The sequence below is a fragment of the Mus musculus genome, chromosome 5 (genome assembly GCF_000001635.26).
Source record: "Mus musculus strain C57BL/6J chromosome 5, GRCm38.p6 C57BL/6J".
Lineage (NCBI taxonomy): Eukaryota > Metazoa > Chordata > Mammalia > Rodentia > Muridae > Mus > Mus musculus.
The window spans coordinates 104,895,352-104,922,466 of record NC_000071.6 but is presented as its reverse complement, the minus strand read 5'-3'; the positions used below and the strand labels follow the sequence as shown (position 1 = coordinate 104,922,466).

General features: G+C 39.4%; 1 pseudogene; it reads left to right on the top strand.

Annotated features, from left to right (window-relative positions):
* Gm29716 overlaps positions 1–27,115 on the top strand; it is a 52,392-nt pseudogene that overhangs the window by 12,486 nt on the left and 12,791 nt on the right.

Sequence of the window (27,115 nt, the reverse complement as noted above, 5' to 3'; positions counted from 1 at the left end):
CAGTACTGCAAAGGGATTAACTGCCCGGGGGCAGGGGCAGGTCTTCCCACATAAGCTCTCAAAGGCAAAGAAACAGTGGAATCTGGTCCAGATTCACTTTCCTCTGGGCTACGGTCCCTGCGGCTACGAGTTCCTCTCGTCGGTCCAGGTCCTGTCTCAGAGGCCGCACGGGGCTCCACTGGGCGGGTGGCTGTGAGGGATAGGGTTGGGGGTAAGGAGGCGTCATTTTCGGTTTCGTGGCGACGGCCACCGTAGCTGCCTTGGCTCCTGAAGTCCAGGGACGAAGCCAGGGTGGTGGATTTTGTACCAGGTCCTGCCTCACGACGATATATACGGTACCTGATCAGGATGCCCTCCTGCGGTCTGAAAAATAACTCGCTTGACAGCAAGAATTACAAGCAAGCTAAAAGTTCCTTGTGAAGGCCAACCCACGTTGAAGGTTGGCCATTTAGAGGAGCAAAAAGTTTTCCAAGGTCCCTTCTTGACCTCGACAGAAAGATTGTGGGCCCTAGTTTTAACATCCGTCCAATGGTTCTAAGTCAGTGTTAGTGGGGTAGTCACAGTCTGTCCCATGTCGAGTTCTGTCACACATACGACAAAAACTATTACAAAGAGTACAAAACTCAAAAACAAGACCAGTCACCGACTCTGTCGACCAGAATTCCTGAAAGGAATCAGATGGCCTAGTACTAGGCCTCAGAAACCGATCATCAAGGAGAAGACTTATCTCCTGACTTTTCTCGCGGGGGTCTGCCAGGCTTCCCTGGTCCCCCTCCTGACTCCCTGCAACGTCTCCCAGGGTGAACAAACGATGGGCACCTGGGTACGGCTACCCTTACCCACTCCCTGCTCCCTCTCGGAGCACGGCCTCATAAGAGCGTTCGCAAAACTGAAACTGCGATCGATCGCACCAGATTTTCAGACAGAATATAGACATAAAACCAAGACAAGACAGAGGGCCTTACCTCCAAGTAGGTCTAGGGCCCCTGGGTGATCGTGCACTTCCCAGCCAATGCACCACATGAAAGTTCCCCGAGGGGAGTCCCTCTTCGGGGAGACGCGCACCCAGTAGGACACTCAGACCTTACTCGTAACAACACGAGGCTTTTAATGGCACACACACACACACACACAAACAACAAAAGAGCGCTCAAACCAGCATGCTGGGGTCGAAACTCATGCACCGCGCAGGGGACAGGGGAGTTTGACCCCGGCCCAAACTTCTTACAGGCTTATAAAGGCAAAAAACAACAAACCAAAAAGGGAGGGAGCCGAAGGAATTTGCGCAGTTACACATGATTGGCTTATTTAAATGTTGGCGAGGTGATTACAAATTAACAGGGCAGTACGTGCTAGTTAAGGTGTAGGGGGGCACAAAGGCTTGGACTTCTCGAGGTCAGCAGGACACCTGGTCAGTGTATGATTTATGGTGGGCTATAGGGAGGCGCCACCTGGGAGGCGCCATCCTGCCAGGTGGCCATTTGGTCCTGATAGCCCTGGCTAGTTCCTGCACTTTCTTTTTTATCTTTTATGGCCGGATATTCTTAGCTACAGGGTGGATCTGGCTGTACCTGGATCCGCCTGGGTCTATTCTTCAGCCCTGAATTTCTTGAGCTTAGATACCACAATGTTATAAGACCCAAAATTATAAGTTTTCTCTTCAGTAGAACTTTGGTGCTAGCAGCTAGTAACTGGGAGCAGCTGCTGCCACTGGGATCAGTTTGGTAGTTTAATTGGGAACAGCTGCAGTCCTTAACCTCTCCAACATGTTTAAAATTAGAAAAAATAAGGCTGCCACTCATCCTGGACCTGACATGCTTCTTACTGAGGTAATGAAAAATCATCAATCCATCACAACTACAAAAACAAAGATCAAATGAGCATGGTATTGTTACTGATTAAGAGATTGTTTTTATTATTCGGTATCCTGATACTAAGATCAAATGAGCATGGTATTGTTACTGATTAAGAGATTGTACTATTCTTTATCCTGATACTAAGATCAAATGGGCATGGTATTGTTACTGATTAAGAGATTGTACTATTCTATATCCTGATACTAAGATCAAATGAGCATGGTATTGTTACTGATTAAGAGATTGTACTATTCTATATCCTGATACTAAGGAAATAGTTGCATTTTTAGCTTCATGCTCTCAATGGTCAAACATCAATGTCCTTTGGAATCTTTAAAATGTAAGTTAAAAAATTATAAGAATGTAAACATGAGGCTTGGAAATAAGGGGCAAGTCTTTAATCTGACCACCTCTGGAGCAGAAGCAGGAGGATCATAGAGTTCAAAGTCAACCTGGTCTGTGTAGTAATGAATTCCAGGACTGCCAGGGCTACATGGAGGAACCCTGTCTCAATAATAAAAAACAACAAGGAGAAGGAAGAGGAGAAGGAGGAAGAGAAGGCAATGATTGAGTTTTAATAAATAAAGTTTTATCTAAGAAGATTGGGATGGCTGAATTTTTCCAGAATGGAAAGGGAAACTACAAAGTTTATGCAAGTTGCAAGTGTACAAGTAAGTTATTAAAGATATGTAAATGTTAAACCTTAGAGATGATAGACAGGAGCCGGGTATGGTAGCACACACCATTAATCCCAGCACTTGGGAGGCAGAGGCAGGCGGATTTCTGAGTTCAACGCAAGCCTGGTCTACAGAGTGAGTTCCAGGACAGCCAGGGCTATACAAAGAAACCCTGTCTCAAAAAACCAAAGGGAAAAAAAAAAGAAGAAGAAGAGATGATAGACAGGATATTTCAATGTGTAGCCAACGACCAATGCATTTATGTCAAGCCTCTAATTAAATCAACAGTTTCCGTTAGCTTTGACCAATCATGGTAACAGTTATAAACTCTTACTTCTAAAGCTTTATGTGAGCTGTTTCAATTATCACAGATACAAAACAAAGATACATGCAAACAATCTTTGTTGATGTAATTATGTCAGCTGAGAAGCTGTGTGTGTGTCAGGTTATAGATCAGCAGCTAATATTACACATAATAACAAGATCGTACATCATCTTATTGATGGCATTTCCTCAGCAGGGAATGGCCTGCTCTTCTTGAAAGTCACTGTTGTTATTCATCTGTCCCTTGTTTTATTACCACCAGCCACAATGCAAGTTTCACAGAAATTAACTCCACGGTTCAAAAATAGATTTGAGTTTCAGCGGTTTTTCATGTGTTCATGGTGCTTGGCAGGAAGCAGACATTAAATTGTTCATTCAAGTTGTTTTCTTTGTGGGTTCTAGAGGGCATGGGTTTTCCTGAAGTCATAAGGAGGCATGAGAGACTGCAGAGCCATAGCCACCATTCTGATCTCCATGCAGAGAGATCTGTAGAGCATGGGTCCTCACTGTTTGAAAGATGAATAGTAGATTGACAGTGAGAAATATAACAGTTAAAGTCACTTTGGTTTTGTTGTTGTTGTTGGACTTTGTGAGTTTTTTTTGTTTGTTTTTTGGTTTTTTTTTTTTTAGTTTCAATGCACATGTGCTTTTAGGTAACATTGTTCAAGTTCGCATCTAAGGTACTCTTCCCTTATAAAGGATCCCTATAATCAGTGCCCTATTGGTCATAAAACAGCACAGAATGACAGCTTAAGCAATGTCCTGTTGACTGTTTCTCCTATCTGATTTTAATCTTTTATAACATTGCCATTTGTCAGATGGATGTGAGAGCTTCAGCCGACTTGTCTACATTACAGGTTGAAACTGAAAATTCGGGGGAGAAAGCACAGAATGTAGCATCAGCTTTCACGTTCAAAATGTTTTTATAAAGTTCTTCTGGTTGGTGTTTAGGGAGGAAAGAGTGAGTGTCAAGCTTTTTACACCAGAGTTGCCAGGTTACTGAGAAGCAAATAGGTCATAGCAGACTGGAAGAATCCAGAAAGTTCTTCTATGTGGATGCAAAGAGGACTTTCTGCCCATGAGTCACAGTAGATCAAAAAGTAAAAATGAGGTTAAGAATCAGATTGATTGATTTTGTTTGAATTTAAATAATGGCAATAAATGATCATTGAGCAAAAGTGCAATAATTTAGAAAAGTGACCCATTTCAATTCTTCTGAGGAAATAACCAGGATTAGGTAGTCACACATTTTTGCTCTGGAGAATATGTTTGTAAATATTTAAGAGTTTTTTTTAAAGATGTTATTTTATTTTTTTATTTATTTATTTTAATTCATTTATTTTTTTATGTATACAGTGTATTGCCTGCATGTATGTATGCAAGCCAGGAGAGGACTCCTGATCTCATTATACATGACTGTGACCTACCATCTGGTTGCTGGGAATTGAACTCAGGACTTTTAGAAGAGCAGCCAGTTCTCTTCACCTCTGAGCCATCTCTTCAGCCCAACATTTAAGGTTTTAGTCCAGGAGTGTCTGTTAAGTGTAATATATAATTGTAATATCAATACCCTATAATTTATGTATGCATTTTTTATTTTTTGAATAGTTAATCAAACATAATTTTTCATATTGGTAAGAGTGGTTGTTTAGAAATAAATGTGCAATTATTCTTCTAATTTCACAGTCCAAACTTATGAAAGACAAAACAAGACAATGACCTGAGTCTCTTTACTGTTTTATGTGTGTGTGTACATTTTTACACGCGAGCATGCACACACACACACACACACACACACACACACACACACAAGCTTGGCATGAACTCTTCTGTGACGGTCATCCTCTTCAGAAAGAGCATGAGAAATGTATCTGTCAAAAATCATGCTCTCCTAGTCTTCATCATTTTGATTTTCTTTCTTCATTGTTTCTCTCCTTTGCATTTTCCTTTCTTTTTACTTTTCATTTTTTCTTTTGTTGTTGTTTTTGGAGACATTGTTTTCTCTGTATAGCCCTGGCTGTCCTGGAACTCACTCTGTAGACCAGGCTGGCATATAACTCAAAAATCCTCTTGCCTCTGCCTCTGCCTCCCAAATTCTGGAAAAAATGGTGTGCGCCACCACATCCCAGCTCTTTGCATTTTCATTCAAGTAATACTTTGATTAATTTTTCATTGAAAGTAGATTCTTCTCCCCTCATACAGTATGTCAGGCCTACAGTTTCTAGTCCCTGAATTCCTTCCAGTTACACTGCCACCTCTTCTATCATCCTCTCCCACAGATTCCCTCTCATTCTGTTTTCTCGTTAGAAGAGAGCAGGTTGCAAGGAGAGGAGAGCCAAGCAGAACAAAACAAGACAGAGAAGGCATGTTGAAAGCCCTCATTTTGGGGCTGTCCATGGCAAGCCAATAGGAAGAAAAGAACATCAAAATCAAGCAAAGGGGTCAGAGCCATAATTCCTCCCAGTGTTAGGGTTACCACAAATCACCAAGCTAATCACCATAACATAGAAGCAGAGGACCTGGGTGAGATCCATGCAATCCCCATTTTGCCTATTTAAGTCTTTAAGTCTTTTCTGAAAACCCTGGCCATGTAAGGATTGCATTCCCTCTGACAGCTCCTCAAGTTAAATCAAATAATGATTGGCCGCTCAAAAAGGTTCAATATCAATTAGGCTCAGCACACTTTACAGACAGGAGTGTGTATACGGAGGTTTTATAGCTTGTATCGGTTTGAAGATTTTCTTTTTTGGCCTATGGACTCTCTTGTCTCCACAAAGAAACTAGACCATAGGGGTGAAGGCTCCAAACCTGCACAAACTTGATTTTCACATTTAGCTGGTTGTGTGAATGTTGTCCAAAACAATGTGTCCCTTTGGTCTGGTTGCAGAGAGCAAAATGTTTTAGATGTATTCAGCATGGGTAGTTTTGAGCCGTCCATGGCTCACAAATCAGTGAAATATAACCTGTTCCCAACACAGAATCCATGCTGCCTATAAAGGATGACCAGTTAAGACTTTGTCCTCAATTAGTAGGAATGGTCACCAGTGTCACCCTCAGAGTTTACTGAAAGTTCCCAGGGCACTTTGTTCCTTTACAAACCTGCAATTGTCCCCTAATTCTACCTCTGTCTCCCTGAACTCTCTCCCTACATCCCCCCTCCAAATGATCCCTACCACTTTTTTTTTCCCATTTGCCTCAGTCTACCAAGAAAGTCTCTTCTATTTCTGCTTTCCAGAAATGTGTGTTTCCCCTCTACATCTCTTCTCTTTACATAACCTCTCTGGGTCTGTGGAGGATACCTAGATTAAATTTTACCTAAGAGCTAATATCCACATGTCAGGGAAAGTATAACTCTTCCATCATTCTAAGTCTGGGTTACGTCATGGAGGTGCTTTTACTCTAGTTCCAATCATGAGCCTATTGCCATGGATTCATTTTAAGTTATCATATTTTTAGCAGCTGATTCATACTCTCTTGTACAGACAAGCCACATTTTCTTTATCTGATTTCATCAGGGGGATACCTATGTTGTTTTTACCTCCTGGCTAGTACAAACAATGCTATTATGAATATAGGTGAGCATGTGTCCTTCTGGGTTGCTGCATGGAGTACCTTTTTCATATATGCCCAAGACTGATATAGCTTGCTTGAGGTAGTTGGATTCCCAGATTTCTGAGGAGTCATGATATAGATTTCCACATTGGCCATATTTGTCTGCTGTTGGGAGCTATTAAGGCAACGCTATTGTCCTGATCTCTGAATTGGGCCTCTCCCCCCGAGAAGAAAAAGAGGGTCAAAAGCGGGCCACCAACACATGGATTCTGAGAACCACGGGATGTTCCAGCCCTAGGTCATCACCGATGTCCTGACCACACCCTGATACCACCAAGTTCCTGCTTCCCCGCGTAGCTGTCAAAAGAAAAAATTTCTATTGCCCTACCCCTCCCACTGATAATTACCTCTCCTTTTGCTTGTATTGCCCTACCCCTCCCACTGATAAATACCTCTCCTTTTGCTTGTATTGCCCTACCCCTCCCACTGATAAATACCTCTCCTTTTGCTTGTATTGCCCTACCCATCCCACTGATAATTACCCACTGATAATTATCTGTACTTCCCCTTTTGCTTGTGCATTTAAGCCTTAGACCTTTCTCAATACAGCGGGGTCTTGATACAGCTGCAGAACGGTTTCCGTGTCGTTATTCGTACAAGACCCTCTTCTCTCTCTACCCCCCATTTGGTTATTAGGAGGAGGTCCCCTCGAGATCCTCGAATAACTGGACCTGCTGGATGGGTCAAGTGGCGCCCGACGTGGAGCACGAGGTACGACTGCCCTCCGGACAACGGATTAAGGATTAAAGAGGTACCGCACAGACACAGAAACAGTGGAACAGTCCGCTGATACTTCGCTCGAGTGTCGAGGACGGACGTCGGAGAGGTAAGCCCGGGCATTCAGTTGTTGTCCCATTAACCATGGGGAAGGTTCTGTCCAAAGAGGCAGTTTTTATTCAAGAGATGAAGGGTTCTCTTAAGGAGAGAGGGATAAGAGTTTAAAAAAAAAGGATTTAATAAAAGTTTTTCTGTTTTGTGGACAAGAGATGTCCATGGCTGGTATTAAATGGTTCTGAAACTTAGAATAAAGTAGGCAAAGAAATCAATAGTTTAATAAAACAAGGAGAAGATGTCCCTAAGTCCTTTTTAGCTATTGGGGAATCACCAGAGACCTCCTTGATTAGGCAGAAAAGGGCAGAAAAGGAGCTCGCCCCTTAGCCCTCACTGAAGATTTTTTAGAAAACTCTCGCAAAAGCGAAACTAAGCTGCCGGCGCACAGTATCTCTATTAGAAGGTTTAGCAGGAGAAGGCTACTTGATACCCAATGAATGGAATAAAGTTGTTCAGTCAGTCTCACTAGAGGCCAATATTTAACTTAGAAGTCAGAGTTTAGGGCTGCCCTGAGAGGTAAAACCAAGAGTTTAGATATAAATGATATGATCAAGCTTTGTAATGAGGTAAATGTGTTTTCTCAACAAGTTTCTAAGTCTATTAACCTGGCAATTGGGGCTGCTCTACAATGAAATATAGGAGAAAAAACTTGCTATAGATGCAACCAATCTGGACATTTTGCTAGAGAATGCCCTACACAAAGACAGAACACCCTAGTAACTGTGGTCCACGGAAATGGCCAGAGGGCCCCCCTGTGAGGCCCGTCTCCCCTAATAACAACTGTAGACAACCCCCCCAGCCCCCATGGGAGATTGTGCAGGGTACCAGCAGAAAGCACAGCGAGCTCGGGAGTGCGGCCTTCTTTGCCCCGAGCCCCTCATGGCCTCGGCCTGCGCCAGGTGAGCCCGAGGGACCCGAGAGCAGCCTACCCTGCGGATGCCAGGAAGCCATCGGCTAGGCCTGAAGGCCAAGGCTGGGCCTTCGGGGTTTCTGCGGCCTAAGGCGGTAGGTCTGAGCAAGAACACTCTGCCATCGCAGGCCTGCCTGTGGCCGAGCACACAGACCTAGATGAACCAAGGCCTCGGTGGGCCTAGACTAAGGTAAGTGTGTGTGTGTGTGGGGGGGGGGGCTCTTCCACTGATTTATTGTGGTCTATATTAAATACTTCTGCTTTAGCCTTGTTGGATAAGACACAAAGATAATGCCTCAAAATTTGACTAAGTGTGAACTGATAATGGCTTCAAAAAAGCTTTAGCATGGTAAACTTAGGCTATTTGAGACATTTAGTGTATAGAGATTGTGTGTTTTCTCAAAAATTTGCCCTCAGATTAAATAAATTAAAAGTTTTAGATACTTGCCAGAAGCTGTTAGAAAATTTTAAATTTTAATCTTGGTTTGACAAGCTACCTCTTACAAGCAGAAAAGGAAAGGAAGGAATAAAGGAAAATGGATTTTAGAACTCTCCCAGGGACAGAGAGAAATCGGGGGACGCCCTGTTTTATTCTCTCTGGCCCCTACAGGAGAAGCTCTCTACCCTCTTTCTATTGTCTGTTTGGTGCACCAATCACGTCAATTCATGTATGTTTTTTGTCTCGTTGTCTAAATGATTGTTTCGTTGTCTGAATGACTGGCTGTTTTATGTTTCATGTTAAAAAGAAAAGAAAAAAAAAAAAGGTTAAAAACTTTACCTGCTGAATCACTCTCAGTTTGCACAACGGAGGCTGAGAGAGGCCCCTCCCTTTAGCTAAAAATCAAGCACAGCAGGAGAGGTCCTGCTGAAAAACTTGTTTTTAAAGAAAAAGAATCTACAACCTCTTAGTTCTAAGGCAAATAAGCTGATAGTTGTTTTTTCCTAAAAAATTCTCTGCAATTTTGTGATTATTGTGTTTAGCAAATGACAAAGTGTGTTTTTATCTTATAAGTATAGCTATAAAAAGTAAAAGTCTTTAATTGATCTAAATTTATAAGATTCGTGAAGCCACTTAATTTGGTTTTTGATTGGTCTTAAAGGTATAAATATGATCTACATATCTTGGTCATAGAAAATTGGCTTATAAGTTATTTGGGTATGATTAAAAAGGTGTAACACTGGTTACAAAGTTAGCTTAAGTAGTAACTCAGGGCTAGCTAAAGTCATTTTCAAACAAAAGCACCTGGCATAAAACAGCCCAGAAAACTAGTCCTCTAAAGATACTTCTAAATTGAGATAAAATTTTGTGTAATTCTAATCCAGAAAGTAGACTTATAGAGATAAGATTTTAAAACAATGTCTCTTTAATAAAACATTAAAATTTACACTGTCATGCATTCATGAATTAGCAAGCCAAACTTTGTAACGTGATAGTGATGCTTCTAGTATTGATTTTAAAGAGAATAAATTGTTTTAAATTGGGTCTTACTTTTCAAAAGTTATAGATATATTCTAATATTACAACGGAAACTTAAATTATGGTTAAAATTGCCAGTGTTCCATTGACTACAGCTTGCAGTTTGATTTCAAATTTAAGATCTTTAATTCATCTATATATTGTAATTAAGATAATTATAAGAGTAATCATCTTTAAGAAAGAGTATCAAAAATTAGAGGCATAGACAGTTAAATTGTTCCTCTAAAATTGGTCCTTATTACAGGAAGACCAAAATGCTCAGATTAAAAAATATACATTTAGGTTGATACTAAGCTTAGAGCAGCCTCAGGTAAGCTTGTACAATGTTTCTTGTGTTTTGCAGACTGTGCCTAGAGAAGTTCTTAAAACTTCACCCCTCCCTGCCTTCAGGGAGATTTCTTTTCAGCTAAACAACTTTTTTTTTTTTTCAGATCTACCCAGGTGTTCATAATAAAGTCTAAATTCAAGATTTATAAAAGGTCAATCAGGGTGTAGAACTTATAAAGGCATTACAAGATAGCTTGCCTACTCCATATAAAATTATTATAGATTTAAAAGATTATTTTTTCCTTTTATATCCTGTTAATTGTAAAGAGTTTACTTCTAGTGAACTGGTGACCATTAAAGGATTTTGCCCCTAGGTATGGCTAATATAGTCTTACATTATGTAAGAAATTTTCATTGTCCAGGCTTCAATACAAAAAGCTAAGACTTTGAATCTTTCAGTGTATATTGTTTCCTGGGTAAAAAATACTTTAGCTAATGCCTCTAAAGGAAAGTTTAAAGTTCTAGGGAATAGTTGCTGCTCCATAAGATTCAGAGGCAATATTTTTAATATTTAGGGTTCTAGTTATACTAAAAAATTGTGGTACAAATTTGCTTCAAAATTTTATTTTCAAAAGCTTCCAGGAGATGTTAATTGTCTAAAGACCTCACCTTAAACTCACCACAGGAGAACCTAAGCCTATGTTAGGTGCTATCAAATGAGATTCAAATTAATTGGTGAGAACCAAAAAGGCTTTAACAGAAAGTAGAGGAAACTTCTATAATCTATTGGTATCGATTATAATTGGTGGTAATCAGATATTAGCTACATATTCTAGTTATTGTTATTAAATGTGTCCACAGCTATTCTTTGGCAAAAAAAACAATAAAAAACAATGTAAAATCATTCTTCTTCACCTTAAAGTTTTAACATTCTATTATAAAGCTGCTGTGGTGCTAATTAAGAATTCCTTGTTCCAAACAGCAATTAGTTATTGCAAAATATTAATATTTGACCTGTTACATACCATCATTTTAAATAAAATTGATACTCATCCTAAAAGTAAATTAGAAATTACTTATATACATGCTTTTGTATCTTCTATAAATTCATGCATGCATGCATCCCATTTACTGTATTTAAAAACAACCCTTCTATAGAAAAGAAGTATATGTGAATTAGATCACATGTTTATTCTTGTAAGTTTCCGCCTGCTTCAGCACAGATAATTAAATTATGTGCTATAGATGGTGTTTTAAAATGTTAAAGATTGCCTTAAAAAGACCTCTTAAGACAATGCCACGCTAGATTTATATCCCAGGTAGATTATGGATCTTATACAAAAATAATTGGCCATATAATCTCATTCTTTACATCATCAAAATAGTAATGGCTTAAAATAATAATTTGGTACTTAAAATAAATAAATAAATAAATAATTGTGCATGTCATATTATAAAGATTTACTCTCAGTGTCCTCAGTTTCTACCTGTTCCACACATTGGTGTTAATTCTCGAGGACGTATACTTAAACAATTATTGCAAATGGGTACTCATTTTTAATAAAAAAAATATACACATGACTATTGATACCTTTTTAGTCTTTCTAATTACAATTACTTTAACAAAAAAAAGCAACTAAAAGTATAGTTAGTCATTGCCTGTGTTGATTTTTGCTTGCTTGGTGTTCTAAATCAAATTAAAACCGGCTATTACAGCCAAAGATTTAAGGTTTTGTCAACATTTTAATGTTACACATGTTACTGAGATATTTTATAATTCTCAAAGACAAGGTATTGTAAAACTTTAAAAACTATACCTTCTTTAAAAACAAAGAAGGGGGGAGAGAAATTATATCCCTGTACACATTATTTAGATCACATCTTCGTTTTTGGAAAAACTGGATATAATAGTTTCTAGGGCAGATAAAAAGGATCCACTTATTGGCACTTGCCATGATCCTGTTCAGATATTTAATATGGGGAAAAGGGGAATGTTTCTGTTTTTTCCACAGAATGCTACAAGAGCATACTAGCTTCCAATGTGACAGGCTGACCTGTGACCTGTGAGTGCCTTGACAGTGGTGACCAAAAAGCTGTGTTGAGTCCACAAAAGAGGAGAAATCGGAGAGCATCCACTTACAAACAAATAAAGAAACTTCGTATCTCCACCATGGGCTGCAGCAAGGAGTACCAACCTGGTGCCAACTTAAAATACAAACAACTAAAAAAGCTGACTCGTGAGGCAAAAAGACTGGTACAGAGAATGTACAAGATGCTTTTGTCAGAGACACTGTTTTTGGCCACTCAGGCCAGCTCCTTATAGCTATGAAAGTTTGTGTACCTTACCTATATGCTTATTGTTCGATAATTTTAAGAGTTAAGATCGCCAATCTTGGCAAGTCTTTTCATATTCATTGTAATTCTTGTCAATTAACTAATTGTGTAGATCCTAATTTAGATAAGGAATCTACTGTTATGTTTTTGTAAGAGACCTGCTTATGCTTTGCTGCCTATTAGAGTTAGAAAATGATCCTTGGTTTTAAAATCTGAAAATGCAAACTTTTAAAAGGTATCTACTACAGCTTTAGATCAGCAGCTACATACTGCCCATTTTGCTAATGATAAGCATAGGAATATTTCCATAGCTTTGTCAGAGCAACATATTATATAGATAAAAATTTAGAGACAAAAGATGTCTTAGAAGTAGTAGTCTTAGTAAGAAGACAGGATATAACATACATTAAGGCTAGAAAGGTGGAAATTTTAGACATAGCCAAGCCTTGACGGTGTTCCACTGTCCTAGAAAGTCCTTGAGCAGACCATGGGCTTAGAATTCAGGAAGAGTGCTGCCTATTCACTGACATTCAGAATTGCCTCTGGCATTACACTATCACTTTGAATAAAAGCTAGGTCACTGCCTTACACAGGAATTTAACATCAACTAGGAAAAAGGAAGTTTAAGACCTAAAGAGGAACCAGAGTAGTTACTTAGAACTGTAGATAGCTGAGTTACACCCATACACAAGTATTTACAATGGCCTAGAGGGAAGGTAGACTACCAAAACTGGTTTTCAACCTCCCCCTGGCTTTCGACCTTGTTGCCCTCCCTTTTGGGGCCCCTATTGGGACTCCTACTATTGATCTCCTTCGGTCCTTGGGCATTTCAGAAATTGACCCGATTTGTTAAATCTCAAATTGATTCATCTCTTTCAAGCACATTTGTTTCAGTTCATTTCATGTCATCAGCTAGACGTTGGCGATAACAAGCAGGTTACTAGAGAAGAGGCAGACGTGGATACCGCTTCATCACCCTCTTCTCGGGGAGAGAGACTCAATTTCCATAAAATGCTTAAGTAAGACCATTCCCCTCCCCCTAAATTCGGCCATCAATCTCATGCCACAAATCATTTTTAGATTGCCGTAGTCTGTGCTTCCGACATGGTAATATACATTCTCGCCACATTGGAAACTAAACAGTCATCCCAGGCTAGACACATCGAAAAATTGGAACTTAAAGCCGTCGCCCGTGAGAGTTGTAAGACTAAGTACTGCACAGAGATTAGTCTAAAAGCTGTTAGTCTCTGAGAGGCATGTCTGATTGCATAAAGGTTGAGTGCCCTAGGAACCTTTCCCCCCAAAAAAACGGCACGGGAGCAGGTCAGGGTTACTCTGGGTAAAAATCTGTGGGCCTGAGAGTCAATCCTGTACATGGACCCTAACATTACACACTGGGGATCAGACCTCTACCTCTACCCACGGAGCTTGCTTTGTTCCTAAATCCCTTGGCTGGCCCAGGTTATACCCAACAGACTGGGACCATTAATTCAAGCCTCATAAATGACTTGTCCTTGTGACCTTCGTGGTTTTAGAGAATCACCTGGTAAGCAAACAGACGCTTAGGCGATCTTTAAAAACGTGGCTACAAATTTATTATACAATGTGCCTTCATAATAATATTAAAATGGGGGAGATGTTAGGAGCTATTAAGGCAACGCTATTGTCCTGATCTCTGAATTGGGCCTCTCCCCCCGAGAAGAAAAAGAGGGTCAAAAGCGGACCACCAACACATGGATTCTGAGAACCACGGGATGTTCCAGCCCTAGGTCATCACCGATGTCCTGACCACACCCTGATACCACCAAGTTCCTGCTTCCCCGTGTAGCTGTCAAAAGAAAAAATTTCTATTGCCCTACCCCTCCCACTGATAAATACCTCTCCTTTTGCTTGTATTGCCCTACCCCTCCCACTGATAAATACCTCTCCTTTTGCTTGTATTGCCCTACCCCTCCCACTGATAAATACCTCTCCTTTTGCTTGTATTGCCCTACCCCTCCCACTGATAAATACCTCTCCTTTTGCTTGTATTGCCCTACCCATCCCACTGATAATTACCCACTGATAATTATCTGTACTTCCCCTTTTGCTTGTGCATTTAAGCCTTAGACCTTTCTCAATACAGCGGGGTCTTGATACAGCTGCAGAACGGTTTCCGTGTCGTTATTCGTACAAGACCCTCTTCTCTCTCTACCCCCCATTTGGTTATTAGGAGGAGGTCCCCTCGAGATCCTCGAATAACTGGACCTGCTGGACGGGTCAGTCTGCACTCCTACAAGCAGTAGAGGGCAGCACACTTGCTTTATATTCTCTCTATGATGAAAATCATTTGTGCTATTCTTTGTAACCATTCTTGCATGTTTCATATGGAATCACAAATTAGTTTTCACTTGCAATTCCATAATGAGTATGGATGGTGAATATTTCTTTAAGAGTTTCTCAGCCATTTGAGATTGTCTGTGGAGAATTCATGGTTTAAATATGTATCCTATTTTTATATGGTGTTTTTGATATTAGAACATCCAGTTTTGTGAGGTATAAACATTATCAGACAATGTAGATATGGTAAAATTACTTTTCTCAATCCTTAGGTGGTCTTTTGTCCAATTAAATGGGCTTTTGCCTTACAGAAATATCACTGTTTCATTAGGTCCAATTTATGAATTGTTGATCTTAGTTTCTGTACTATTAGTATTCTGTTCAGAACAGTGTCTCCTGTAACATTGAATTCAGTGAGGTTCTCCCTTTATACTTCTGTCAGGATCAATATGTCTGGTTTTATTTTAAGTCGTTGGAAATCTATTTGTGCATTGAAAGAAGACAAATCTATTTCTATATATCTCCATGTTGAACTACAGTTTAACAAGCACCACTGTGCTAAGCCAAGTGTGGCCCTGGTTAGCACAGGTAGGCACGGTTCATGCCCTCCCCCCCACCCCCCACCCCCAGGCACTAATGTGAGCTGTCATGAGTGTTGATGGCTGTTGTAGGTATAAGTAAGGCTTATTTGTGTAATCATGTACAAATTTTTTGGACCCACTCACAGAGGACTCTTTTCTCTGAAATCAGAGGATTTCATTTTCAGAGGAATGTCTTCCCTGTGAATGCTCTTGACTCCATGCTGGTTAGAAACTGCTGGAGTCCTGGAGGTGAGGATGTGGCTATGTCACAGCAAAGTTGTGAAAACTGAGATTTCAGGACAGCCTTTAAGGCTATGCAAAAAAGCTCTAAATACATGAGCTTGAAAATATATAATTTCTCAACTCTGCCAAAAATAAGGATGCAATATGAATCATATGAGGGGCTCCTTAAGGAATCTAAAGTAACCAAGTCAGTTACCCTGTGAGCCAGCAAGTGAGAAAGATGCAAAGGCAGGGATAAAAAGGCATGCACATTCCACAGTTCAAGGCCAGTTTGGCTAGGGGAAAGGCCTTTCCCTGGAGAGGTAAAAAGGGTAATTTGATGACTTTGTGCAATTGAACTGGCTTCTGAAGTATGCTTAAGAAAGGCTAATGGATCCCTGAATTCTTTTGCATTGTTAAGAAAAAAAATAAATGTATGCTTCGGGTCCCTTAAGAATCTAAGAACTTGAGCCCGGGCGCGGTGGCACACGCCTTTAATCCCAGCACTTGGGAGGCAGAGGTAGGCAGATTTCTGAGTTCAAGGCCAGCCTGGTCTACAAAGTGAGTTCCAGGACAGCCAGGGCTATACAGAGAAACCGTGTCTCGAAAAACCAAAAAAAAAGAATCTAAGAACTTGTGCCTTGAACTTGTTTCCTGAAACACTCAAGGAAACCTTGAATAAATGATTGGATTGATATGTAAAATAATGATTAGATCTGGGTTTTACTGTAGTTGCTGTATCTAGTCAAACATTAAGGATAAAAAGAGAAAACTACTTAGAGATCTTTATCTCTCTCTCTCTCTCTCTCTCTCTCTCTCTCTCTCTCTCTCTCTCTCTCACACACACACACACACACACACACACACACACACACAAAAGAAGCATGACATGGACAGAGAGATCTCCAGGGAAGAAGCAGAAGAGAGAGAGGAGCAGGCTTAAAAAGATGTCTCAAGCAGAACACAGGTCTTGAGCTAGAATCCACAGTTTGACCTCTAGTCATGTTTTTGCTGTTCCCAGGCACCCCTTGTCTCAGGACCCTTCTCCGAGCCCATGTGGGTCATTGTCACCACTTGTTTAAGGTCCTGTTTTTCTCATTGTGTCTAGGTGGATTCCTTTAGACACTCCAGGTGTCCATATGTGGTTTGAATCTTCTCTGGTCTTCAACTCTATTCCATTATTCAAGCTGTGTGTCTATGTACCAGTACTATGTAGTTATTTTCCTGCTCCAGATTGTTGTAGCTCTCCTGGGTTTTTGTCCTGGGAGCTGGAAAGTGTCATTTCATGCTCTGTAAACTTTTTTGGCATTTTGTCAGGGATTGTGTTGAATTTGTAGATTACTTTTGTGAAGATTTGTGTTTTGACTGCATCAATCCTACCAATTCGTGAGCATGAGAAAGTGTCCCATCTTCTTATGTCCACTTCAATTTCTTTAACTAATTCAACTTGTCATGCAAATCTTTCATTTGCTTTTTTAAAGTGACATTTCTTTTTAAATGTTACTCTTGACACATTTCATATGTTATTTATTATACTGTTGCTCTGATTTTTTTTCTCAGTCAATTTGTCAGTTTGATATGTGAGGTATACAGAAGGGATATTGATTTATTTTACAGCTTTCAGTTAATCTTGTATCCAGCCACTTTCCTGAAAGTGTTTATAAGCTATAGAAAGTTGGTAGTAGAATTTTTTGTATCAGTAAGGTCCTATCATCTCCCAGTTAGGATAATTTGAGTTTTAACTCTTCAATTTATATCCCCTGGATCTCTTACAACATACTGAGTTCAGATATAGAGACTGATCAGCCTTGTCTTGTTCCTCATAATCAGGAATTCTTTTGAGTTTACCTTAATTCAATTTTATGTTGTCTGAATTTTGAGAGTTGATTTTCCTTAGTATGCTTTTTATATCCCTTGTGTCCCTAAAGCTTTTCTTAAATTCACAGAGGTTTTCCTCCCTTTGTGTTCTGAGTGCTGGGACTGAAGAAATGCACTAACATTCCCAGCTTAACTCCTAAGGTTTTATGATACTAATTTCTCTCTCTCTCTCTCTCTCTCTCTCTCTCTCTCTCTCTCTCTCTCTCTCTCTCTCTCTCTCTCTGTGTGTGTGTGTGTGTGTGTGTGTGTGCCTCTATCTTTCCCTCCCTGTCTCTCCTAGCAAAATAATTTAATCCTTATTTTATTTGTAGGAATATTTTATCTACACGCATGGTTTTGTACAATGTTCATGTCTGTTGAGCAGAAGGGCAAGGAGGTTGTGTTAAAGCCCCTGAACCCTGAGTAATATGTAGTAGTGAGATGTTTTGTGTCCTGGGAATGAAACATGGATGCTCTTGAAGAAACTTCTTTTTGCTTAGATGCTATGGTTTTTCTATCCCCAATTTTTTTTTTTTTTTTTGCATAGGCTGTTGGGCACCCCCAATTTTCTATCCTTCATGTTTTCTACACAATGCATTCTAGGTCACTTGGGCATCCAATTTTCTTGAGGGGCTCCCTTTAGGTATCAGATGGGGAAGCAAACCATGCTAAGAGATGAGAATGAAAATCTCATGCACATTGACTTTGTCAACCTGGTGCCGACTTGGGGGAATCTAATGCCAGCCAAATCATTGCCTACATATTTAAAATGCAATACAATTTTGGTGAAGATTTCCAGGAAACAAAGAGTCCAATCAGCCCAATTCTAGTTGTACAAGATGCTTTAAGTTTTGATTGCATTGAAATCATTTTAGAAAGCAAATGTGACTACAAAACTGGATTCTATATGTAAAATACCCAGAATTCAATGTGGTCTCTGACTGATGGCAAAGGTCATAAAGTACATTGGGCAGTTCCCCTAGGGATAGTTAACAGTGTAGAAAGAGTGTGGGATAATTGTTCTGCAGAAGTTGGCTAAGGTCTGCTTCTACAGCTAAAGGTAGGTAAGGTCTGTCTTCAAATAGCAGAGGTCAAGAGGTCTTTAAAAAATACATCTGAGCATTTTGAAGTGAATGAAGGGTTTTTTTTTTTTAATCTCCTTCATTGAGTACTGTCCTATGAGTGTTTACTATTTCTAGATTTCCTAGTGAACTGTGGGTGCAAAGAAATTCACCCCCACTGTCCTGTTGGTCATTAAAGAGTGAAATTCTCCAGCAATTGGAAGAATTGGCCTTAGGGAATGATGACCTCCGCATTTGACTATGCACTGGAATATTGCCAGTCCTGAAGTCATTATACAGGCAAAACAAAATGTAATCAGAAAATTTTATTCATATATTTGTGCATACTTAATCACACATTCTTTTTTCTGTTTATTTATTTTTTTTTTTTTTAGAAATTTTCTTTATATACATTTCAAATGGTATCCTGAAAGTTCCCTATACCCTCCCTCCACCCTGCTCCCCTACCCACCGACTCCTGCTTCTTGGCCCTGGCATTCCCCTGTTCTGGGGCATATAAAGTTTGCAATACCAAGGGGCCTCTCTTCCCAGTGATGGCCAACTAGGCCATCTTCTCCTACTTATGCAGCTAGAGATACGAGCTCTGGGGATACTGGTTAGTTCATACTGTTGTTCCACCAATAGGGTTGCAGACCCCTTCAGCTCCTTGGGTGCTTTCTCAAGCTTCCCCATTGGGGGCCATGTGTTCCATCTTATAGATGACTGAGAGCATCCAATTCTGTATTTGCCAGGCACTGGCATAGCCTCATACGAGACAGGTGTAACAGGGTGCCTTCAGCACAATCTTTCTGGCATATGCAATACTTAATCACACCTTTTTTTTTTTTTTTTTTGAGACAGGTTTTCTCTGTGTAGCCCTGGCTGTCCTGGAACTCACTTTGTAGACCAGGCTGGCCTCGAACTCAGAATCTACCTGCCTCTGAGTACAGAGTGCTGGGACTAAAGGCGTGTGCCACCACGACGGGATTTAATCACAGATTCTTAATAAGGAACAAATTACCTGAGGAAATTTGGGGAAGGGACTTAGTGAAGATCAAGGGGAAAACTGATCTAATATATTTTAATTAAAATATATAATTGTCAATGTTATATAAACAGTGGCTGTCAATTTGAATTTTAATTTTTTGGCATTAGAGCATATTTCTTTGGAATTCTATTATTTTCTGAAGATTACATGAAATTTTCTGCCACCTGGGACAGTTTAAACTAAACACTGCTGTCTTTTTGGTTTTCCATTGTTAGGCACCAATTCTTAGTCTACTTAGACCACAGCTTCTGATCCATTTAGAACACCCACTTTCTACATGCATCCTTTCATTTTATCAGTTCTGTTGATCTTTACTGGACAGTAGTGGGTTCTGGTTTGTTCTTTGATGTTTATGTTATTGTTATTTGAGGTTTATTTTGTTGTTCCTGCTGTTTGTATGTTTTTTAACCTTCCCATTAAGGAAGCTCTGCTCAGTAACAATAGTGCTCCACAGGTCTTTCATCTGTCTCCTGCTTTTCTCCCAGGGTTGTCTCATACATACCAGGTGAAAATGAGCTACAGTTTACCACAACCCATCATAAAGTTACAAAACTACAATCTCTCCTTAAGTGGCAATATTCTAGGAAACAGGCCACATGCAGGACAGATAGGGTTATTTGTTTCTCTGGAGTCTTAACTTTTTATTTTTTTTATTATTATTTTTTTTCTTTTCTTTTTTTTTTCGGAAAGGGTTTCCCTATATAGCCCTGGATTTCCTGGAACTCACTCTATAGACCAGACTTGCCTCAAATTCAGAGATCTGCCTGCCTCTGCCTCTCAGTTACTGGGATTAAAGGCGTGCAACATCAGTGCCCAGCCCATTTGTTTATTCTTGATTTTAGAGCATAAGCCATTGATGTTTTGTTCAGGAATGTTTCCCGTGTACCCATGTGTTCAAGGCTCTTGTCCACTTTCTCCTCAATAAGTTTCAGTGCATCTGGTTGAATGTCCACTTGGACTTTAGCTTTGTATAAGGAGATAAGAATGAACCCATTCCCATTCTTCTCCAAGCCAAGCAACATTTGAAGCAACACCATTTGTTGAATGTGCTGTACTTTATCCACAGGATGGTTTTGACCTCTTTGTCAAAGATCAGGTGACCATAGACCTGTGCGCTTATTTCTTGGTGTTCAATTGTTTTTCTTTGATCTACCCGTCTGTCTCTGTACCAATACCATGCAGTTTGTACCCGTCTTGCTCTGTATTACAGCTTGTGTTCAGAGATGATGATTCCCCCAGACGTTCTTTAATTGTTGACAGTACTTTTTGCTATCCTGGGTTTGTTTTTGTTATTACAGATCAATTTGAAAATTGCTCTTTCTATCTATGTGAAGAATGGAGTTGGAATTTTGGTGGTGTTTGCATTGAATCTGTAGCTTGCTTTTGGTAAGAGAGACGTTTTTACTATGTTAATCCAGTCGATCCATGAGCATAGGAGATCTTTCCAATTTCTGAGGTCTTCTTTGATTTCATTCTTCAGAGAGTTGAAGTTCTTGGTATACAGATCTCTCACTGACTTGGTTAAAGTCACACCAAGATATTTTCTATATTTGTTTTGATTGTGAAGGCTGTCGTTGCCCTAATTTCTTTCTCAGCCCATTTATCCTGTATGTAGAGTAAGGCTACTAGTTTATTTGATTTAATTTTATATTCAATCACTTTGCTGAAGTTGATTATCAGTTGTAGCAGTTTTCCTTCTTCCTTTTACCTACTGACTTTTTTCTCCTTTGGATTGTTAGTTGATTATCTTTATTATTATTGTTATTGTTATTATTATTATTTTATTTTTGCATTCCAGTCATTGGCCACCTATTATAGTTCCTCATCCTATTCCTTCTCCTACAGATTTCTCCTCTCTCCTCCTTCTGGCCAGGCCTCCACACTCCCTGGGCCTCAAGTCTCTGGAGGGTTAGGTGCCTCTTCCCTCACTGAGCCCAGTCCTCTGGTCTCTATGTGGCAGAGGCCATGGAGCAGCTCATTTGTGCTGCCTCGTTGGTAGCTCAGCGAGATCTCAGGGTTCTGGGTTATTGGAGACTGCCAGTCTCCCTATGGGTTTGCTCTGCTCCTCAGCTTCTTACAACCTTTCCCTAATTCAACTACAAGGCTCCCTGACTTCAGTCCAGTGGTTGGGTGGGAGTATCTGCATCTGTCTCAATCTGCTGCTCATTGGACCTCTCAGAGGACAGCTATGTTGTGCTCCTGTCTTCCATTGATTATCTGTTAGGTAATAGCCAATATCCACTTATAAGTGAATGCCTACTATATTTTTCATTCTTTGCCTATATTAACTCACTTAGTCTGATTTCTCTAGTTGCATCCAAATGCCTGTACATTTTATGCTCACACTTTTTAAATGACTACCATTTTTGTAATATTCAAATGTGTTAATGTGCCTCATTTTCGGAATGTATTCTTCAATTCAGTGACATCCAGGTTGTCTACAGTGACAGTGTGGTGAATGTATAATTCTTTTCAAGCACTTTAGTAATGACCTCTGAGTTCTTTACTTCTTTGTGGTTTGTTTGGTTGACATTGCATGGCATACAGGTTCTTAATATATATATCTTGCTGTCCTATGATCACATAGACCAGGCTAACATCCAACTCCATAAAATATGCTATTTTTTTGTCTACCTAATGCTGGGATTAAATGCCTGAGCCATTCTAACCAGCGTGCTCATTATGTTTTTCCTTTTTTTATTTAAATTTTATCTTTTTAAGTCATTCAATTTACCTCATGCTTGTTGCCCCCTCCTGTCACCCCCTCTTATAATTCTTCCCCCATGCCCTCATCCCATTCTCCTCTCACCCTGTGGAGGCCCTTTTGATTATCCCGCATCTCTGGCAACTAATCACTGAAAGGATACATACTTTCTCTTGCACTAAGGTCAGACAAGGCATTTGGCTACAAGAACCAATCCTATATATATGCAACATCTGTTTGCATATCCCCATTTCCAGTTGTTTAGGACCCACATGATGGCAAAGCTTCACATCTCTGACAAATGAGCATGGAGGCCTAGATCCAGCCCATGTATGTTTTTTAGTTGAGGGTTCAGACTCTGAGAACAATAAAAGTTATTTGACTCAGTCGGTCTTCCTATAGAGTTCCTTTGTCCTGGGAGGACTGTAATACTGGCTCCTATTCTTCCAGTAGAATCCCCAAACTCCATCTACTGTTTGGCTGTGGTTATCTGTCTCTTTATGAGCCAGCCCCAGGGTAGAGCCACTCAGTGGATGGCATGCTCCTGTCTGTAAGCATAACAGAGTACTATTAATAGTGTTAGGGACTGGTGCTTGCCCATGGGATGGGTCTCAATTTGGGCTGGTAATTGTTAGGCTATTCCCTCAGTCTCTCTTCCATTCCCCACGCACACATTTATTTTAGACACGGTAAATTTTGGGTTGAAATTTTTTGTGGCTTGGTTGGTGTCTCTAATGCTTCACTGGGGTTCCTGCCTGGCACCAGGAAGTGTCCTCTGCATGATCAATATCCCCATTGTAGTGAGTCACAGATGAGGTCATCCCCATTGATTCTTTAGTTAGTTAGTTAGTTTGTTTGTTTGTTTGTTTTGTCTGTTTTTCGAGACAGGATTTCTCTGTATAGCCCTGGCTGTCCTGGAACTCAATTTGCAGATAAGGCTGGCCTCAAACTCAGAAATCTGCCTGCCTCTGCCTTCTGAGTGCTGTGATTAAAGGCATGTGCTACCAAGCCTGGCTATCCCCATTGATTCTTGAGCGTTTGTCTTACACCAGGTCTCTGTCTCTTTCTGGAGATGCCCAGCCACCTCCTCACCCACATCAGTTGCATATTTCTCTTTTTTTTGTTGTTTTGTTTTTTTGAGACAGGGTTTCTTTGTATAGCCCTGGCTGTCCTGGAGCTCACTTTATAGACCAGGCTGGCCTCAAACTCAAAAATCCTACTGACTCTGCCTCCCAAGTGTTGGGATTAAAGGCCTGTGCCACTATGCCCGGCTCAGTTGCTGATTTCTAATCATATTCATGGCCATCTAGTCATCTCTCCTGTCCTTCCCCAATTCTGATCCTGTACAGACTGTTCCCTCTCCATGCTCTGCCAGTCCAATGTCCCTCTCTCCATCTGGCTTTTATGACTATTATATTCCCCTTCTGAGTGAGATTCAAAGATCCTCCTCATTTGGGCCTGTTTTCTTGCTTACTAACTTTTGGTTCTGTGTGGTATAACTTGGTAACTGTATTTTTTTGGCTAATATTTACATATAAATGAGTACATACCACGAAGGTCAATTTGATACTCTATTCCCTTGATAACGATGGTATTCTTAAGTTTCCTACATTTGATAGCAAATCTCATGGTATCTGTCTTTTCCATCACTGAATAGTACTCCATTGTGTAGATGTACATTACTTTTCTCCATTCTTTAGTCAAGGGACATCTAGGTTGATTCAATTTTCTTGCTCTTATGATTAAAGTTTCTGTGAACATAGTTCATCAAGGGTCTTTGTAGAATATTGGAGCATCATATGGGTACCAAGGAGTGGTATTGCTGGGTTTTGAGGTAGTATTCTTCTCAGTTTTCTGAGAAAGTGGTAAATTGATTTTCACAGGGGTTTTCTAAGCATGCATTCCCACTAACAATGAGCAGGTGGTCCAGGTTCTCCACATCCTTGCCAACATGTGCTATATCTTGAGCTTTTGGACTTATCCATTCTGCTGGTATAAAATAGAATCTCAGAATTGTCTTGCTTGTCGCCTAAAGCACTGTAAAAATTTTTGACATAATCCAGCATCCCTTAATGTGAAAGGTTTAGAGAAATTAGAGATAAAGGTCAAAATCCTAAACAGAGCCATAAAACAACTCAAGGAGATGAAGGGGATACAAATTGGAAACGAAGAAGCCAAAGTATCGCTCTTTGTTGATGATAAGATACTATACATAAATGACCCCCCAAGATTCTACCAGAGATTTCCTGGGATTGATACACACCTTCAGCCAAGTAGCTAGATACAAACTTAACTCAAAGAAATCAATAGCCCTCCTTTATTCAAATGATAATTAGACCAAGAATATAATAAGGGAAATAACACCCTTTCTAGTAACCACGAATTATATAATATCTCTTAGTATAACTCTATGCAAGCACGTGAGGGATCTGTATGAAAAGAACTTCAAATCTTGAAGAAAGAAAGTGAAGACTTAAAATTATGGAAAGATCTTCCATTCTCATGTATAGATAGGATTCCCAAAGCAAAAATGGGCATCTTACCAATAGTTCATTGCTTCTATTTTTTGACAGCCTATGAAATTATATAAAGAAAACTTTAAAATATACTTATATAAAATATACTTACTGTAAATCATATTTTCTTTGTTAATTTTTTTGTAGAACATGATTTTAACATTTTCTTTACTATTTCTATCATTGGATTCATGTATTTTTCTTTTTTTTTTACATCAAACATATTAATGATATTTAGAATTTTGATAAATAATATGTAAAAATTTGTTTAACTTTTATGTTTATATCCTTTCATACGTTAAAGATATCATTAGTGAATGTTTAATATTATTCATAACTGAGGATCCTAAATCTAATGTTGAATACTACATTGTTTCAAAACATATATAATATTTTGTGGGAATTAACCATAGTAAAAGAGCATAAAATATTAAAAATGAATCATTAAAAATATTTTCAAAAGCCCTTATATGATTCCTCCAGACTTAGTGGGTAAGTATTTAAAATGCATTATATATCTATGTATACTATGTAACACTCAGTTTACTTACAAAAGATTATCAGTGTTTCTAGGACAGAAATTATTTTATCAGTTAGTATATTTTGAAAATTTCGCCTGGCGTGGTGGCACATGCCTTTAATCACAGCACTCGAGAGGCAAAGGCAGGCAGATCTCTGAGTTCAAGACCAGCCTCGTCTACAGAGTGAGTTACAGGACAGCTAGGGCTACACAGAGAAACCCTGTCTCATAAAACCAAAAAAAAAAAAAAAAAAAAATCAAAATAGGAAAAACTCATTGAAGTTAAACGTTAAGAAAATGCTAACTTCAAGCACAGTGAGAAATATTATCAATGATACTTTTATGATGTTTGTAAGAATGATTTTAATATTTTGAACTGGTAATGCTCAACAAACAGAATAGTTATTTTAAGGTATATTTGGTTGTTATGTTTATTTTTTATTTTTTATTTTATTAATTTGGATACTGTCTATGCCCTCTGGTTAATTTGGCTAAGAGTTTATCTATCTTGTTGATTTTCTCAAAGAACCAGCTCCTGGTTTGGTTGATTCTTTATATAGTTGTTTTTGTTCTGTTTGGTTGATTTCAGAACTGAGTTTGATTATTTCCTGCAGGCTACGCCTCTTGGGTGCATTTGCTTCTTTTTGTTCTAGAACTTTCAGGTGTGCTGTCAAGCTGCTGGTATAAGCTCTCTCCAGTTTCTTTATGGAGGCACTTAGAGCTATGAATTTTCCTCTTAGCACTGCTTTCATTGTTTCCCATCAGTTTTGGTATGATGTGTCTTCATTTTCATTAAATTCTCAAAAGCCTTTAATTTTTTTCTTTATTTCTTCCTTGACCAAGTTATCATTGAGTAGAGTGTTGTTAAGCTTCTATGTGCATGTGTGCTTTCCTTTGCTTTTGTTGGTATTTAAGACCAGCCTTAGTCAGTGGTGATCTGATGGGGTGCATGGGATGATTTCAGTCTTCTTGTATCTGTTGAGGCCTGTTTTGTGACGGATTATATGGTCAGTTTTGGAGAAGTTACTGTGAGCTGCTGAGACGAAGGTGTATTCTTTGCCTTTAGGATGAAATGTTTGTTTCATAACTTCTGTTATTTTCACTGTGTCTCTGTTTAGTTTCTGTTTCCATGATCTGTCCATTGCTGAGAGTGGGGTGTTGAGGTCTCTCACTATTATTGTGTGAGGTGCAATGTGCACTTTGAGCTCTAGTAAAGTTTGTATTATGAAAATAGTTGCCCTTGCATTTGGAGCATAGGTGTTCAGAATTGAGAGTTACTTGCTTTTTGTAGTTTGTAATATTCATACAGAATCTATGGTGTCTACTTAGTGTTGTTGATCTGTTTGCTTGTCTCTTTATATCTGTTAATTGGTACTCTTCTTGCAAATGCATGCCCCATTCAAAAGGTGAGGAAATGCGAGATGTGAACCTCATAATTCAGTTTCTGTCTGAAATGACGTTGAGATTACATTATAACTTCTGTGTTAGGATGGAGGAAAAGGGAGTTAATTTGAATACATTGTTAATGAAATATATGTCCAATATGTGCGCACCATGCTTTCTATTATAAACATGTATGGGATGTTCTAGAATGCAGTGACATATGAGGATGTGCATGTGAACTTTACTCGGGAAGAATGGGCTTTGCTGGATCCTTCCCAGAAGAGTCTCTACAAGGATGTGATGCTGGAGACCTACAGGACCCTCAGAGCTATAGGTAAGACTGTTCATGTGGTTTTCCTTGACAAGTTAGAGGGCAACTGTTTCCTTTGGTTTGAATGTGTGTTTGTCCTTTTGCTTGCTGCTTTTGTTGTTGATGGTGCTCTTCTATAATTTACATTGAGAAAGAAGAATGAGGTGAATGAGTCAGACATGGATCTAAGGTTCACTGAAGATAGTACGTTAAACTTTCCATCAACTCCAATAATATACATTTTCTGGTACGATGTTTTAGGCTGTTATTGGGAAGACCACAGTAATGAAAATTCTCAAACTTCTA